At 38.8% G+C, this 15,819-nt stretch overlaps 1 protein-coding gene across 1 annotated transcript in view; it reads right to left on the bottom strand.

Moving 5' to 3' along the window:
• zda (zonda) overlaps nucleotides 1–15,819 on the bottom strand; it is a 117,536-nt gene that overhangs the window by 83,078 nt on the left and 18,639 nt on the right. The window lies entirely within an intron of this gene.

The following is a 15,819-nucleotide window of genomic DNA, read 5'->3' as shown; positions in this document are numbered from 1 at the left end:
TTCAGCTCTTCCCCTCGCGGCTGTGCAAACGCTGTTGTAGACATCTATTCAAATTAGAGCTGAAGCGCTCGGGCTGATCTTAATAGAAATCAATAGAAAACGAGCCCTTGCGAAAGCAGCAGCCGTTGCAGCCGCGCCATCCTCAACAAAGGGTGAAAACGCCGCTCCATAAAAATCCACTCTCTCTACTCCGTGCATTTTTTTTCAATCTCGAGCAGAGAAGAAGGGACGCGTCGTCCTATATATCTATCTATTTGAACACTTCGCCATTCTTCCCTTAATGAGGACGGTGAGGCAGGTTTTCACCCTGGCTGCCGCCTGAAATCGTGCCGGCCTTTTTCCTCTAGAAGAAGAGAGGAAGCTCGCTTTTGAACTCGTGCACAAACAGCTTTCGCACTTTGCCTTGGCTTCTCTGTTTGCCCATTGCGTAAAAGAAAGGCTGCTTTATTTTCGTCGACAACATGCTTACCTTTATGAGCATACATTTTTGTCCACATCTTGACCTTTGACCGGTGTCTTAAATCGGGGCTAAAAAAAGGGATTTTTTATTTTCTTCCTTATAAGTTCACTGGAAATTAACGTATAATCATAATTTAAATCCCGGAAAAAGATTTAAAACTATCTTTTATTCATTTAAATTATCTTTCTGAATTTTAACAAGCAGATAACATACCAGACTAAATAATTAAAGAGGCGCTTTCATAACAAATAAAAAAAGTGAATGCTCAACAAGAAAGCTCGTCATTTGAAGAGCAAGAGATCATGCCCTCTTTCAACACCGTGAGAGTTAAACACCACTTTGTCAAAGGTCAGTAGCCGAAGATTACTTTGTACCAGGCGTTCCAGATAAAGTATCAAAGACAAACAGCTTTTAGCCACTGCCATAATACTGCCGGATCAGTCTGCAACTTTAGTGCATGAACCCACATTTCTCCGCTAAAAAACTAAATTAGTTACGTTAAATGAATTTAAAGTAGTAAACTATATGAACAAAGAATATAATTATGATAATGTCAAAATTAATTCAACATTTGATTAAAAAATGATTGGTGTTGATATAATTTAGATAAAAAGTAACCAGAACAAAAGATCCTGTTTTGTTTCATGATCCCAGAAAAGGTTTTATTTCTCCGTCCGGTATAGACACATTATTTTAAACGAGCCAATAAAAGAGTGAAAGTATTCCCTGGAGGGATCGCCAGTGTGAAATATAGCACGAAGACTGTTTTGCCTTTTTCTAATTACGTTCTTCATGGAGGAATCGCAGGAATAAAGAGCACCCAACCCATTCTCTTTATAACAAAGTGAACTTTTTATCCAGATCAAAGAACAGATTGTGTCCTCAGATTGAATAAAAATAAATTGAAATCGATTCGCCGCGAAAATGGAAAATACAGAGACTCCACAACAGATGCTTTTCCCCCATTTGTATAGATTTAGAAGCTAAGCGAACGGAACAAAAATTGAATGAGATAAATTTAGAAAGCACTTAGTCAAGCAAACAAACATTCTCGCGGACCACCAAGGAGCGCGAACCAGTGAATTCCACGTCAGCTTTTTATCTCGACACATTTATTTCGAGCCACACGGAATTATTCACTTCTTCCTCGAAAATCTAAACTGAAAACGAGACGCAGGGAACATCCACACAAACGACTCTGCGCCTCATTTTTTTTTGTCGCAAAAGGAACGCAGACCGTAGCTCTACTGCAGCCTTGGGTGTTTTATGTCATTGCTGCGCTGCCGCTGTTCATTCTCTGCTCTCAACTCCAGAGATATATTCGCTGTGCAAGTCGCCTGAAGAATCATAGTATGTGAAAGAGGCTGGATAATTTATCGAATTAATTAATTCCAATTCTGTGATACTTTTGCACAGAAGAATTATTAATTTAATCACTACTGGGTTAATTTTCATCGGTAAAAGTAGTAAATAAATCAAGATGGTGAATATGGTGCTCTACAACATATAAAAATGAGCGTTTTAATTAAAACGGCGTGGCCTGTTCTCTATCACATTTCCTAATGAACTCTGTTGAGATAAAATGTGCATGAAGTCAAATGACGTTTCTGTAACGCTCTAGTTGCCTAATTAATAATCTAATGTTACACTTTTAATTGCATTTTTCAATTTGAAACAGCCAGCATGCAAGCGTCGAGTAATAGAGATATTTCAGTTTTGAAAGTATTCCATAACACGACGTTATGATCAACCCAATAAAAGATAATTTATTACAAAATATGCAACAGGGCAGTCGGTTTGATTTCGTTAGCATTAATCTATTCAGTTAAAATATACTTTGGTTTAATTCTTACTAAAAAGTTACTCATTCAGAGTTATAATGAGCAGAAATTATTCAACATGCAAAAAACTCTAATTGAAAAAAGAATTATGTGCAGTTTATACTGAGGGGAAAGTGCTACAAAAATATGAATTAATTTGCTCTGAAAATAATTAAGGAAGCAAATTAAAATAAACATTGATTTATTTCACAAACAAAGTTCCTAGCGTTGGACTTTTTGCCTGGGTCGCTTTATTGCCGCAAAGTTATGGCATTTAACAGCACAACAATTTAGTGACAAAAAAGGAAAAGCAAAAGCCACTTTAAAAGCTCGCAAGAGTCCTGTACTTAGCATCCATGCCAGAATTTCGCAATAAAACACAAGAGACTCATAAAGCTACTTAAATATATAGAAGTTTGAGCGCCAGACTTTTATGTATTAATTATTGTGCAAAAATAAAACTCGATCCACATCAGACATCGATTTTGCACTGCAGTCCGAGTTATAATAATAAAAGAACATATATTTGATAAAACTCGCTCATCGGTGCTTTTGCTTTTACTACATTTTGCCACGCTTTGATTCGATCTTAAAAAGCGGGTGCCCTTTTCCATCACCGCTCCATTCACTTTTCGAGCCGTGCTTTATGTTTTATGCGCGACGTTTTCCAGTGGGCGCCGGGAGGAATATGAAAAAGAGTGCCAAGGCGGGGAAATAAAAATATCGCGTGTCCGCCGCGAGCCCTTTTTGATTTAGGAAGGTGTTATTGCTCTCTTGGCAAGAGACAAGGAGATATATACCTGCTACTTCTTGACTCCATATTGCATCTGCAAGTTAAATAACGCTCGCGAATTTTATCTTTTATGGCCAATGTTTTACTGGCTTTAGCGCACGTTAAAAAAACTGCCTTGCAAAAAAGTTGGGAAATGTTGGCACAGAATCTTCTATAAAATGGCGTTATTTGATATTTTTATCTTGCTTTCGGAGATTTTATGCTTCATAATATGGCTGCGCGCGCTATGTTAATGCACCATTTTCTTCAGTTATAATTTAAATTTTATTTTGAAATTTGGGATGAGTTGGCTCAATCAAAACTTTGGGAATGATTTCCTAATATTTAATTGTTAATTAAAAATGTGTTGAGCTTCCAACTCACCTATCAAATTTAAAATCTTCCTTTCCAATTGAAGGGATTAATCTTTTGCAATTATTAATCGTTTTAATTGACACATTTATTGAGGAAACAATAAGCTATTCAGTAGAAGTTTGTTGGGGAACACGTGTGTTGAAAGTTTAGTTTCAAAAGTTTGTTTCGCAATAGTCTTGAAATCAGCCTAGGAAAACAAAAATGAAATCGAAAGCAAGAGGCAATTCTATTGAAAGCAGTCTACAATATCTTCTCTACTAAATTCCATTAGATTATTCAAACTTTCTCTTTAGTTAAATTCTAAAAGACATTTTCAGAAAACAGTTTTAGATTAAAAATAGATCGAGAGACGCTCTTCATTTTAAATTTTGTTAAAACGGTTAAAAGCAGCAAAGCCATTATAGACTTAAAACGCTTTACTAAGTAACCACAGCCCAACATTAAATGAAGTGTGCAGTGTGCTGATTTTATGCAGCAGTATTATCTGATTGAATTTCAATTACGCGCAAACTATAATAAACAAAACTCAATAGATCATAAATTCAAGAAGTCGGTGCTTTGTAGTCTCTTTGAAGGGAGGCGATTGGCATTGTCAGAAAGTGCCAAGCCGCCGCTCGCCATACAACAATCGAGCCGTGCGTGTGGAAGCAGAGGTGTCAATGCGTAAGTCTCGGAACACGGGGCCAGCCAGCAGCCGTCGAGGCAGAGACGACGATGACAAAAGCGAGCGGCGACGCACCCGAGTCCACACCGTCATTGTTATGGAATATCTCTGGCGCTGCAAATAATCATCACCGCGTCATTCAGAGCAAAGGCTCCCCGGTGGTACGGCAGCCGGCACCTCTTTCAATGCGCGCAAGGCGGAATTATCTGAGCATGAATTATTACTGATCATTCGCACTTGCAGACGCGTGACAAGCGAGAGCAGGCAGCCCTATCTCGCAGCAGGGTGCCGCAGCGCAATTTAGATTAGCACCCGCCGCCGGTCAAGTTCGCACGCAAGCGGTTCAAGTTTCCGTTTCAGGTGTAAACAGTTAGAGAGAGAAATTTCTCTTGATCTGTCACTCTTCTTCAAATGCAAGGAAAATGAAAGGGTATTCGGGATTTAGAGCTTAGCATCAGGGATATCAGAACAGGACAACACCGTCGGCTTTTTATCCACTTGATGCACTTCAAACGTGACATGCCAACTAATCCTAGCTGTTCAGACAAGCTTTTATCAACTCTCACTTAGCTTGTTTAGATAGATCTCAGCAGACGCTAATTTTGAAGCAGGGTGGCTGGATGAAACGTTTAAAGATATTTTTTTAACCAGGAAATTACAAAATGGCTCTCCTCCGCGTGGAATTGACTTAGCATGGGTAGCTATACGACTTAGAACTTATTTCAGAAAAATTTGCACAAAAGTTTGAAAACTGAGCTATGCACTTCTAAAATTATTGCACTGATCATGTACCAAGTTAATGCACCATATTGAACAAATATTGCGTGGCAAAAATTTTATGGAATTGACCCACCAGTTTTTCGGCACCCCTGCTATGGTCAACCGAAATCTTTGTTGCTAACAGACACATGCTCACGAGACACGCTTGACCCTATTTAAATTGTAAAATATACCAAAACTTATGTACAAAACACTTACAAACATGCAAATTACAGGACAGTTTACGTAGAGATGATATGCGGTCTGTTTACAGGGAAAGACCCAAGATAATTTTTCCTATTTTATTCCGCACTTTGCGTAATGACTCATCAGGCACGACATGCATTGGAAATTTATACCCTGACACGACGAAGGGAGAGCAGCCAACGAGGCTGTTAAATAACTTTTAAAGATAAGGAAAAACAGCATGGAAATGTCTTGTGTGGCGCGTGGCGAACTATGTACAGTTCAAAGTGCACGCATGACAATAAAATAAAATTATGCACGCAATCCGTCGAGAGTTGGCATTATACACTTGTCCTGGCACATCTAAAAAGACACGTCATTAGCGTAATGCGGCAATTAATTAGCGCTTGCGGGTTAGGGGGAGTAGGGAAAGTAATTGTGAATGCACTTTTTATCAGCAGCTCCCTCGCGACCTTTGTACACGAGCCTTCAATGCACCTGTACATTGCGTGCTGGATAATAAATAATAACCCTGGGGGATGTGCGCGCACGGTTTGATTTACGCGCGCTCAAATGGATTGTTTGCCTATTCGTGAGGATAATTTATTAGCAGCTTGTGTGCCCGCAGTGCCCACACAGTCTTTTCCGCTTTGATTTACTGCCGCTAAATTTCATTCAGAATTAGGATGTCAATGATTAATTTTGTTTCTAATTTTAAAGCCGTAGGTAGAAATTATTATTGTTTTTACTCTTCAATTATTGACAGAACACACAGCCGTATCAGAATGTAAAAACATCAAACACGATTATGCTTTATAGCGGCACATAAAAATAAAAAAATCAATTATTGACCATGTCTTTAATGGTTAATTTCTAAATTATAGTTTACAATCTGAAAATGCCAATTTCACAGGCAAAATCAGTAGTGAGACTCTAGACAATCATTCACCAGCAATTACTGTCAAAAAGGAAACTGCAGGTATAAATTTGTGCTTTGAAGTCTGCTGTAGCGGTGTAATTATTCTTCATTATATCCTCCAGTTGGATCATTTTTGCTGTTTAATCAACACCATTAACAAGGTTGGGACGGGTGTTGGCAATAACGCGGCCCATCCACCGTTATCACCCGTAGCTATGTGCAATTTCTCCGGCGATAATTCTTCCCTACCCTGCGAAATTTCCGCGTAGGCGTGAATAGGGCTGCTTTAGATTCTGCTTGCTTGTGCCGCCGTGCTACTCGAGTGCGATGTAAATCGGTCCGAACAAGTGCGAGTACCGCGCGCACACTTCTCGTTACTGTTAAGTAGTGCTTCACCCACACTATCGGCCAGGTGAGCTTGAGCATTGCAAATATATCCCACTTGTTACTGCCCAGTTTGTGGGGCAGTGCAAAACAGCAGTTTGAGTTTGTCTCCAAAATGAATGAACCTGAAGGCGGTAAAAGGAGGGCGCCTTAAACTTTGATGAAGTTTCTGAGCACACCAATTGATTCTTAAGGGTCAAACATGTTTTTTTCCGACCAAAAAGTCGAGCACAAAAGTAGAACTTTTACCGCCAAAACAATATGAATGCGAGAACTGCGCATGCGTCAGAGCTGGTCAGAGCATTTGCGGAGAGACCGCCTTTTTCGTCAGATCCAGCCAGCTCTGACGCATGCGCAGTTCTAGCATTCATATTGTTTTGGCGGTAAAAAAGGTATATTTGTGCTACGCACCTCGCGCTGCACTTTTTGGTCGAATAAAATATCCACTTTGCCTAATTCAACCCTCAATAATCGATTGGTGTGCTCAGAAACTTCGTCAAAGACGATCTTCAAGTGCATGATTGTCGCAATAAAAGTAATAAAATGATGAAACTAGCTAAAATTTGATATTTAAATCTAGGCACCAAGCATTATTGCCAAGACTGATTAATTTAAAAAATTTGTCGACTTTTTAAGAATATATCTGCATAAAATAATATTGTTTTTCAATATTAGCTAATCAAGTAAGTGCTATATTAGTAAAAATATTTCCGTTTCTTTTTTGTAAACAAAAATTTTCTCACTGCCTAATTTCCCCGTAAATGAGTATGTTTAAGCAGCAAACGTATATCAATTAGCCTGGCAACACTATAAGCACTAGCCATAATATCACGCCGAAAATTTTAATAAACACCAGTGTAGAGGTATGAAAATACTCATGCAAAATAGTGAATTGCGGTCTTGTATATTGCTTCGCTGGCTGATGAAAGAACTTCAATCTATGACGATTAAACTTACTCTACTGGAAGTATAGTTCTTTATTTATATATTATTGAATGTAAGACGTGTCCCCAGCGATTTTTCATATGATAAGGATTATAAAATGAAATTATTTATAAGCAATAAAGACAAAGATAATAAATACAATTAGTTTTAATGTTGATAAATCTAAATAGCAAATCATCGAAATGAAGAGATGTTTGTTCACATTAAATGTTGAATTTCAATTTAAAAAATAGAGCTCTAGATTTTAATTTGAACGAATGACGCATTGAAATTGGCTTTTACTGCCACAAATCACAAGATAAAGCTCCGGCCTCGGATTGTTAATCAGCGTACAAAACAGTGTAATATACATGAGAGCATGAAAAAAGCAACAGCGGAGCTAATGGTAGTCATGCGGGGTAGAGCAAATCACATTAAACAGATCGAGAGTCGGCGCCGGCGGTCGAACTGGCGCTGGATTCACGCTCCATTTCGCGATTTCGCATTTCGATCGACCTTCACCGCACGCCGTTCAATTGTTCGCCCGCCTCGCCTCTCGCCTCGGCGGCGGGACACCAATATAATCTGCAGTGTGTATGTGTGCATGCTCGGCGTATGAGAGCCGAGTGACAAGAAGTGACTGCGGGCGCAGAGGTGTCAGTAAACAATATGGGGTGCCATTAGGCGAGTGTTTACACTCGCGCGGAAATGGAAGTGCTGCTTTCTGGCCAGACGGTTGGACGGACGATCCATTAGACAGCAGCGGCGATTTCTGCTTGCTTGCTGCCCTCGGCTTTCTTGCTTTGCCTTAATCAATCATCTCGCTGCTCTTCTCGCCGGCCACCACCGCACAGCACACAATCTCGGCATCGCTCTCGAGCACTCTGCCTGCGTCACCTCTTCGTCTCACCCATCCGGCAAGATTGGACAGTTCTCGCCACCGCAATTGAGAAATGAGCCGCCGCCACCGCACTTTTTGTTTATTTAGTTTCCCTGAAAGCTATTTTTTGCTGCCTTTACACTTTGCTCTCTAAACCGTTCCGATCCAGCTTTTTGTGGAAAAATCAGAATGAAGTTAACCTGGTTAATGCTGGGAGTAAGGATATTTTTTACTTGTAATCGAATTTCCAAAAATAGGATATGGGCCAGGTATGAAGCAGAGCTGCCCTGCCCTGGCAATTTTTCAGAGAAAATTAAATAAAAACAAACCTCGTTTTGGCAACAAAGTGTTTTAGATTCAAAATTTAATTTTATTGATGAATAGCAGGGTTAATTTTCCCTATATATCCAAATCCACAAGAAAAAAAATATTATTTGGAAACAGAGGGAAAATCAATCTGTCGGTTTTAGTGAGAAAAAATATTTGGCTGCATGTTTCTTAAAATGCACTAGAGTTCCCGATCATACACATATTCGGTGATAGATTGTTCCACAGTGAAATGAAAGCACTGCTTCAGGCACTGCTATACTGACAAAAGGGGCCAGGAGTCGCATCCGGTGTGCCCGCAACCTGCCTAACAAATCGACATCATTCGTTGTTTTCGAAAACATCAATTTTTACCCAAAATTTTATAATTATGAACTCAAAGTGTGAAAATAAACATCCAGTAAATAAATAAATTAACTAAAACATGCAATTTTAGCCTATCATTGAAATTTAGACACATTTTAAACAGGGGTGAAAGTTTTTGTCCGTGTTTGACATCAAATAAACGATTCCTTATAAGAACATTTTGCAAAACTTGCAGCCTATAGTCGAAATGAGGCCAAATCAAAGGTTTAAATTATTTGATTCTTATTTTTTCTTTGGTCACACTACTGAATTTCTCTAAAAATTGTAAGATGACTGATAGTTTCTGAGAAATTTGCGAGACTAGCTCTTCCCAAGACAGAAATTTGTCAACAACGATAATTCCTAAATTTTTTACTTCGTCGCCGAAGTCGAATTCAACGTAATCCACAGGCACCTCGTCGCGGTATTGCAGCTTGGTGTCCAGAATACGGACTTTACTTAGAGGTATTAGACTCCAGGTCGAGTCTTGAGTGATTCCGCTCAGACCCGACCAGGTTGTGTTTAGTGCGGATTTAGTTTATTTCTCAACTAGTTCCCTAAATTTGGCATTTTGAAATTTAGGTGAAATCTTGAAATAGAGTGCAAATATGAACACTGATATTAGTTGAGGTTGAAGCCTACTTTTTTCTGAAAACATATATATGTTAAATTTTTTCAAAAGTTTCAGAGCTTTTCACGTAGAGACAGCATCTGTTTGCATTTGCAGCCTGCTTGTATCATTTTGTTCTTCTCCTTTTTCTCCTTTTTTTTTAATGAATAAATTAACGCTTTCCATCAACGCAATCCAAACTTTTACTAAAGCAGTTTGCATGGAAAAATAAACTCATGCATGCGTGTTTGAATTTTCTGTTTATCTACCTCTATATTTGCTGGTTCTATCTGCATGTTTATTTTAGGGCTCCCTTTTGAAATGTATTTATTTTATAAACACACTCTTAGTGATTGAGGTTCTAGTTTAAAACTCTCATCGTCGAGAAAGATAAAAAATCTGCAATACGATTGTGGCCCTCTTTCTGCTAGGATTAATTGCTCTCGTCGCACCATGTCGAATCCCGCACTCCATACAGCGAATAATATGGAAATCCGTCGTCGGGGAAAAACGTGTAATGTCAATAATAGAGATAAAGCCGGGCTAAACCGTCAGGGCGCATTCATTATTCGCGAGAGCATCGTTTTATAGCTCGGACATATCGGTCTTGGCTTGGCAAGTGTCGCGCACGCCATCATCGAGTCCAGCCCGCCATCAATTTTTTATGAATGCTCATAGAGAGGCTAAAATATTGTTCGCGCGCGTGGGCGCGTGGAAAAATAAATAGTGGTTGGTGCTTGTATTGATCATGTCGATATAGACCACACTCGCGATATATCTGGCTCACAAGCCCGTTACGATGTATTGCATGAAAAATGTGTGCTAGCCTGCAATATTGATATCAATCACATCACACGCTGAGCGATGCTTTGCTGAGCTGAAACTAGGTCTTCCCTATATACGCCGTGCTCAGGACAAAACATTTGCGTTCAAACAGCAGCTGCTGCTGGTTCACAGAGTCCGTTTGCACTGGTGCGATGTATAGACTTAAATAAAAAATCTTTAAATCTGGGATAAAACCCTTGATTAAATTTTTTGTAGTTCAAAATACTAATTTGTTGTCATCATAGGGTGGACAAAAATTGAAAGCTATATAGATCCTTTATTCCATAATTTGAAAAATTAAATCAGAACTCATTGCTAAGGCCTAGTCATATTTAATTAACAAAAGAAGCCCAATTTGCCGAAACCAATTATTAAGTTTGTGAAATTTAAACGGTAGAATATTGATTCTGAACGTGAACCTCGTCATGGGACCATATATGTAACACTTAAAAATTTATTGTTCTTTCATTGGTATGGATAGGCATAGCGTTAAGTTGAATTGCGAAAACAAAACAAAAATAATTTGAAATTTAATATTAAACTTGTTTTCAAAAACTCAAATATATGTGTAGTTTGCTACAGGTATTTTTCATTATCAAGGTCAACAAATAAATCTGCTTGTGTAACGGACAATAAGATATGTCCGTTCAGATTCAATTTTTGTTCAAAAACTCAATTTGTACTTAGCAATCATAACTTAACTGATAAAGGGAGTGTTAAAGCCAAGAATTGCGGTGTAAATATGACCGGCAATAAAATTTGCAGGAGGCAGGCCTCGCAAATAGTGCATAGCTGGGCCGGACAGAGGAGAGAGCTCGGTGGAGCTGCCGGGAACAGGCAGTAAAAGCGGCCTGCTCAATGTTTAATGAGGCCCAGACGGCATTATTTTTGCCTCAGCGGTGTATTTCGCACGTACGTATTTCGGCTACTTTACGAACGTGTTCCTGCGTATGGTAGAGCTATGCAGCCGAACGAGCCACCACGATACGCACGTTGCATACCTAGTCGGTTCTCGCGGGACTGTGTCTGCCTGCGTGCCCGGGAAAAATTGCTTTCCGCGCCGAGTTCCGCTGCAGATTGTAATTTAACTGCAAAGATGGAATTGCCAAACAAGTCCAACAAGTCGAAAACTTATTTTATCTACCTACTTTTGTGTGTGTGTTTTTTCGGCATGGCAGATCTATTGTTTTATAAAAGAGTATATGTATGTATTTTCCTTTATCTTAATTCAATCGCTTGAATTTTATTGTTGGTCTGATTGATTTTTGAGTTGTTAGTTTTTTTATTTATATATCTGACCATTTCCAAAGCCAGGTTGTTGATAGCTAGCAAGTGTCAACGGATTTGAATGTAAGTTGGTAGGCTAATTACCTTCAGGAAAAACTTGCAAAATACGGAAATTTTGAAAAATTCAGTTTTCAATAATAGAATACCAGAATAGAGGTTTTTCTATTCCATCATTTATCTTATGGAATTGAGGATCGCAAATTACACTTTTGTAATGGAGGGTAAATATTTCGTATTAGGAATTAAAATGAAGGGAATTTTGATATTTTCTGGTTTTGAATGTATTTGATTAAATAAATTTTTTAATCGACTCGAAGAAATATTTGAAATAAGAACAGGAAAATTTTAAAACATTGACCGATGCATCTTTTAAAATTCTGAAAGAACTAAATTATAATCAACGTACAGTTTCAAAATTTAAATGAGAGTACCAACACTCTTCTCAATTTACACCCAGATGTGGTTCTGCGACTCAAAACACTGCGAATTTCTTTAATTAGGCCGCGCTAGTTGAAAGGCGGTTTTCATCTGAAGCAGCCAGGGCGGGTGTTTTGGGGCCGCTGTGCAGGATTAAACGTTAGTTGTTAGTTTTACAGCTAGAGGAGATGAAAAATATTTACGGCGGCGAGCTTGTTGCCGAGAAAGAAGTTTATTGCAGCGGATTTAGAGAGATTAGAGTGAAACAAAAGTGCAACAAATGCCGCCGGCCTGATTTGTTTGCGCCGCCTTGCTTCTTACAACTTTTAATGCGCAAACAAACTGCCGAGGCTTTTATAGAATTTTATCCTGCAGTACTTTGAGTAATTAGAACAGTGCTGTTCACAAACGGCCCATAAAACATATTAACGGCTCCTGCCTGTACTAGATAGATGAAAACACTTGCAAATAATGCTTTATGGCCAGTCAATTGCTCGCTAAATTGAATGGCCTTTGTTTACAAAACTTTCAAAAACTCACGAAACAAAATTATTTATATAAATAGCTTATTAGACCTTGACCTTTTTAAAACAATTATGACAAATTGTGAGGATGAACATCCGTTAGACAGAAGACAATTCTTATTAGAGGGGTTCAGATATTGTTTTTCTTTCTTAGGTCACACGGTTAGGTCCTCCATAAGCAGGTGCAGGCCGTGCGATGTTGCAGGTTGTCCGAAAATAATTTGTCTGAATCGCCAAAACGGATTTGTCTGAATGGCAGCAGGGCTTATTGAGTTTTTAATCTTATATATTTTTAACAAAATAATATATTAATTACTATTACACAATTAGCTTATGAATGATTAAATTGCTGAAGTTCATGGACATTTGAGGAACTTAATTGCTATTCTAATTCCTATAAGTTAATCATTTTCAGTTTAACACTTAAAACCATGAATTTCATTAATTTGTCATAATTTCTGTACACTATATCCAAGTGTATTGACGCATCAGGAAAACATTCAAACAAATCGATGTGATTCCCAACATTGAATTTAATTTTGGACTTGTGAAAATTTGAAAAGGAGAAGAAAATCACAAATTTCAGTTCAATCCGACTAAAAAATTGAATTCGCATTATGCCGCTTTTGAATAGTCCTCGCAATTGATCATTCCATTTAAGGGTGCGTCCACTTGTCGGGCAGATGATTGAGCGAGCCCCACAGACACATTCCCGTTCGTATTTGAATTTCAATTCGGGACTGATCTCAATACCTGTCGATGGGCTGACAGGGTGGGAAGATCCAAAATTTTAAATCGACCAGCGAAGGCTAATTTTTGCCGCACCAATAATTTGGGGCGAAGCAATTATGCAAGCGCGGGACGTGTGTGTGGTCATGCAGCCGCGGGTTTGCGCCCCGCCGTGTTTGGTGGTGCGCAAACGAGCCAGTTCCGAACACAGCAGTTTGTATGCGGCGGCCACTTCCGACCGCAATTCGCCGGTGTGCAGTTGCAAGGAATCCGATATTGCCTCTGCTGCTTCTGTGTTCATTATTTCAAGCGTGGCTGCTCTTTGTGATGATTGCGGCCGCGTTTGATGAACTTGCAAACACATCCTGGTGTGTGTTGGCATCATTCGCAGGAGCAAAGTTTGCTGTAAACAGCGGATTGCTTAAGTTGTATGCTAATTTATTTAGTCTACTGATTCCCACTTACATAATTATTGCTCTTTAGTTGAAAGTCAATGCTCTTTAAGAGTACGTTGACACTGTATAAGCGTCTAATTAGTTAATCACTATCTAGGGAAGGTAGACATTAAAGATGGTTTCAGAAACAGACATCAATATTTCACTGCTCCTCAAGTCTCCATCTTTGCTTAATGCGCTAAATATTTATAGGGGAGAGGGGAAATCTGGCAAAGGGGAATCTTAGGATTTGATGTTTTCACAAATTTTACTTAATTTTTTGCACGATCACCTTAGGAAATTTTTTAATCAGACTGCATGTTATACGGGTTTCCCAAAAATTGAAATCCTTATGAGCTTACAATTAACCATCACATTTGTATATTGTTAAAATTACTGATACATATCACTTACACTGAAAAATCGAAAAAAATATATGTAGAAACGTGTTTCTAATCACTTGCCCTCTAATTCTATGATTTAGCTGCTTTTGAAAGCACCACACAGATTTCCCTCTTCACTTGCTTGATATTAGTAATCTATCGTAGACTGAAATTGTTTGGTTTTATTGGAGCGGCCCGCAACCAATCGCTCAATGTAAGCAAATAATGTTGTTTTACTCAAGAGCGGTTTCCAATAAAAGGTATAGAGTGGGTGCATGTGTAGGGCATTGTGTGGATAGCAGAGAAATTCTGCAAAATGTTTGGCGGCTCGTTGGAGAGTAGGCATCACAAACACACGGCGAACGAAATGCATGAATCAATATTCAATCTGCAAGAAGGAAAATGCCGCGAGAGAGGATGAAAAATCCCGTACTTCTGCCTCTGAGCACGAGACAATCTGCACGGATTGGTCTGGTGGAAAGTTTTGTATTTGCACCAGGGAGAGAGAGAGAGAGAGAGCTAGACCAAAAGTTGGAATGCATTGTGTCTGACTGATGCGTATCAAAATAATAAATGCCGCCGCCACTCGAGCGGCAAATCCCGGCAGCCGATTTTTCCCATGTCAATTGCCAGATGGAGGAGCATTAATCCAAGTTTCTTTGGACGCGGATCACTAAATTCATGAGAGAGATCCGATCGCTCTCTCCGCCGTGGAAGTTATTAGGAAGATATACACGACCGAGTGGCGGCGGAATCGACGACGAGACGACGACACGAGCCAGTTCTTCGTCATTCCAACTTTGCGAGTCAGCCATTTGGAAAATTGCAGCTTGTGTCCAGACGGAGGTTTTCCTGCTTGTGCTGCTCACACACTTCCTTTTCGCCTTGCCCGAAAGTTGGGCTTGATCAAGTCGTTTCGCTTGATGAAAGCAAACACTCGGCACCCTAAGCGAATGAGCTTAAGGCTACGGACCACGAGCAACACAATTTTTATTTAAAAAACAAATCAAGTGCTCGTCTTGGAGAGCAGAGTCTTAAGTTTTAGTCAGAGAATATTGTTGATTGTTCATTGAAAATATGGAGAGCAGGTGAAAATCAGTCATTGCGAACAATAAACTTGCAGCAAACGCCGAAAATGCTTTACCAAAAGATAATTTCACTAAAGTAATACAATTACAAATATTTTTTTTTTATTTTCATGACAAATTCTGTATTATTAGGTTGCGGGAGACCCAAAATAACGGGGAGGAAATAGATACAGAGCTATGAAAACAAACGAGAATAACTCTGGTTCAAATCAATAATCATGAAAGTCAATATTATACCAGACGCATGCAAACTGTTAAGTAAGCGGTAATACAAGTTTCGCAAACAGTTCTCTAGCTCGTCTAAATGATAATAAATAAATTATTCGGCCTTCTGTGCACTTCTATGATCGCCGCCTGCATGATTTATTAAGAAAAGTTTGATCAGACTTCATGGCCATAGAAATTGCGCAGAAACTTTTGAAAGTAGCAAGTGCAACGGATGGCATGCTCCTATTTTTTGTGTTATACATTTTTTGAATACCACACAGTCATACATTTTTTGTTCTACACACGTAAATCTTGAAAATTTGTTAGGAGCTATAGCTCCATACCATATAAGCATGATTTAAAAAAAATAGTTCAACTAGAAATTAGAAACAGTTATATGAGGTTTGTTAAGCACTGAAAACGATTTCCGAAGTTTGACTTGAATAAATGGAAAAAATATCATAGAAACTTGTTCAATATCCTACTGAATAATAAAGGAA

The sequence above is a fragment of the Cloeon dipterum genome, chromosome 2 (genome assembly GCF_949628265.1).
Source record: "Cloeon dipterum chromosome 2, ieCloDipt1.1, whole genome shotgun sequence".
NCBI classification, from domain to species: Eukaryota; Metazoa; Arthropoda; class Insecta; order Ephemeroptera; family Baetidae; genus Cloeon; species Cloeon dipterum.
This window is presented reverse-complemented; position numbering and strand designations above follow the sequence as displayed.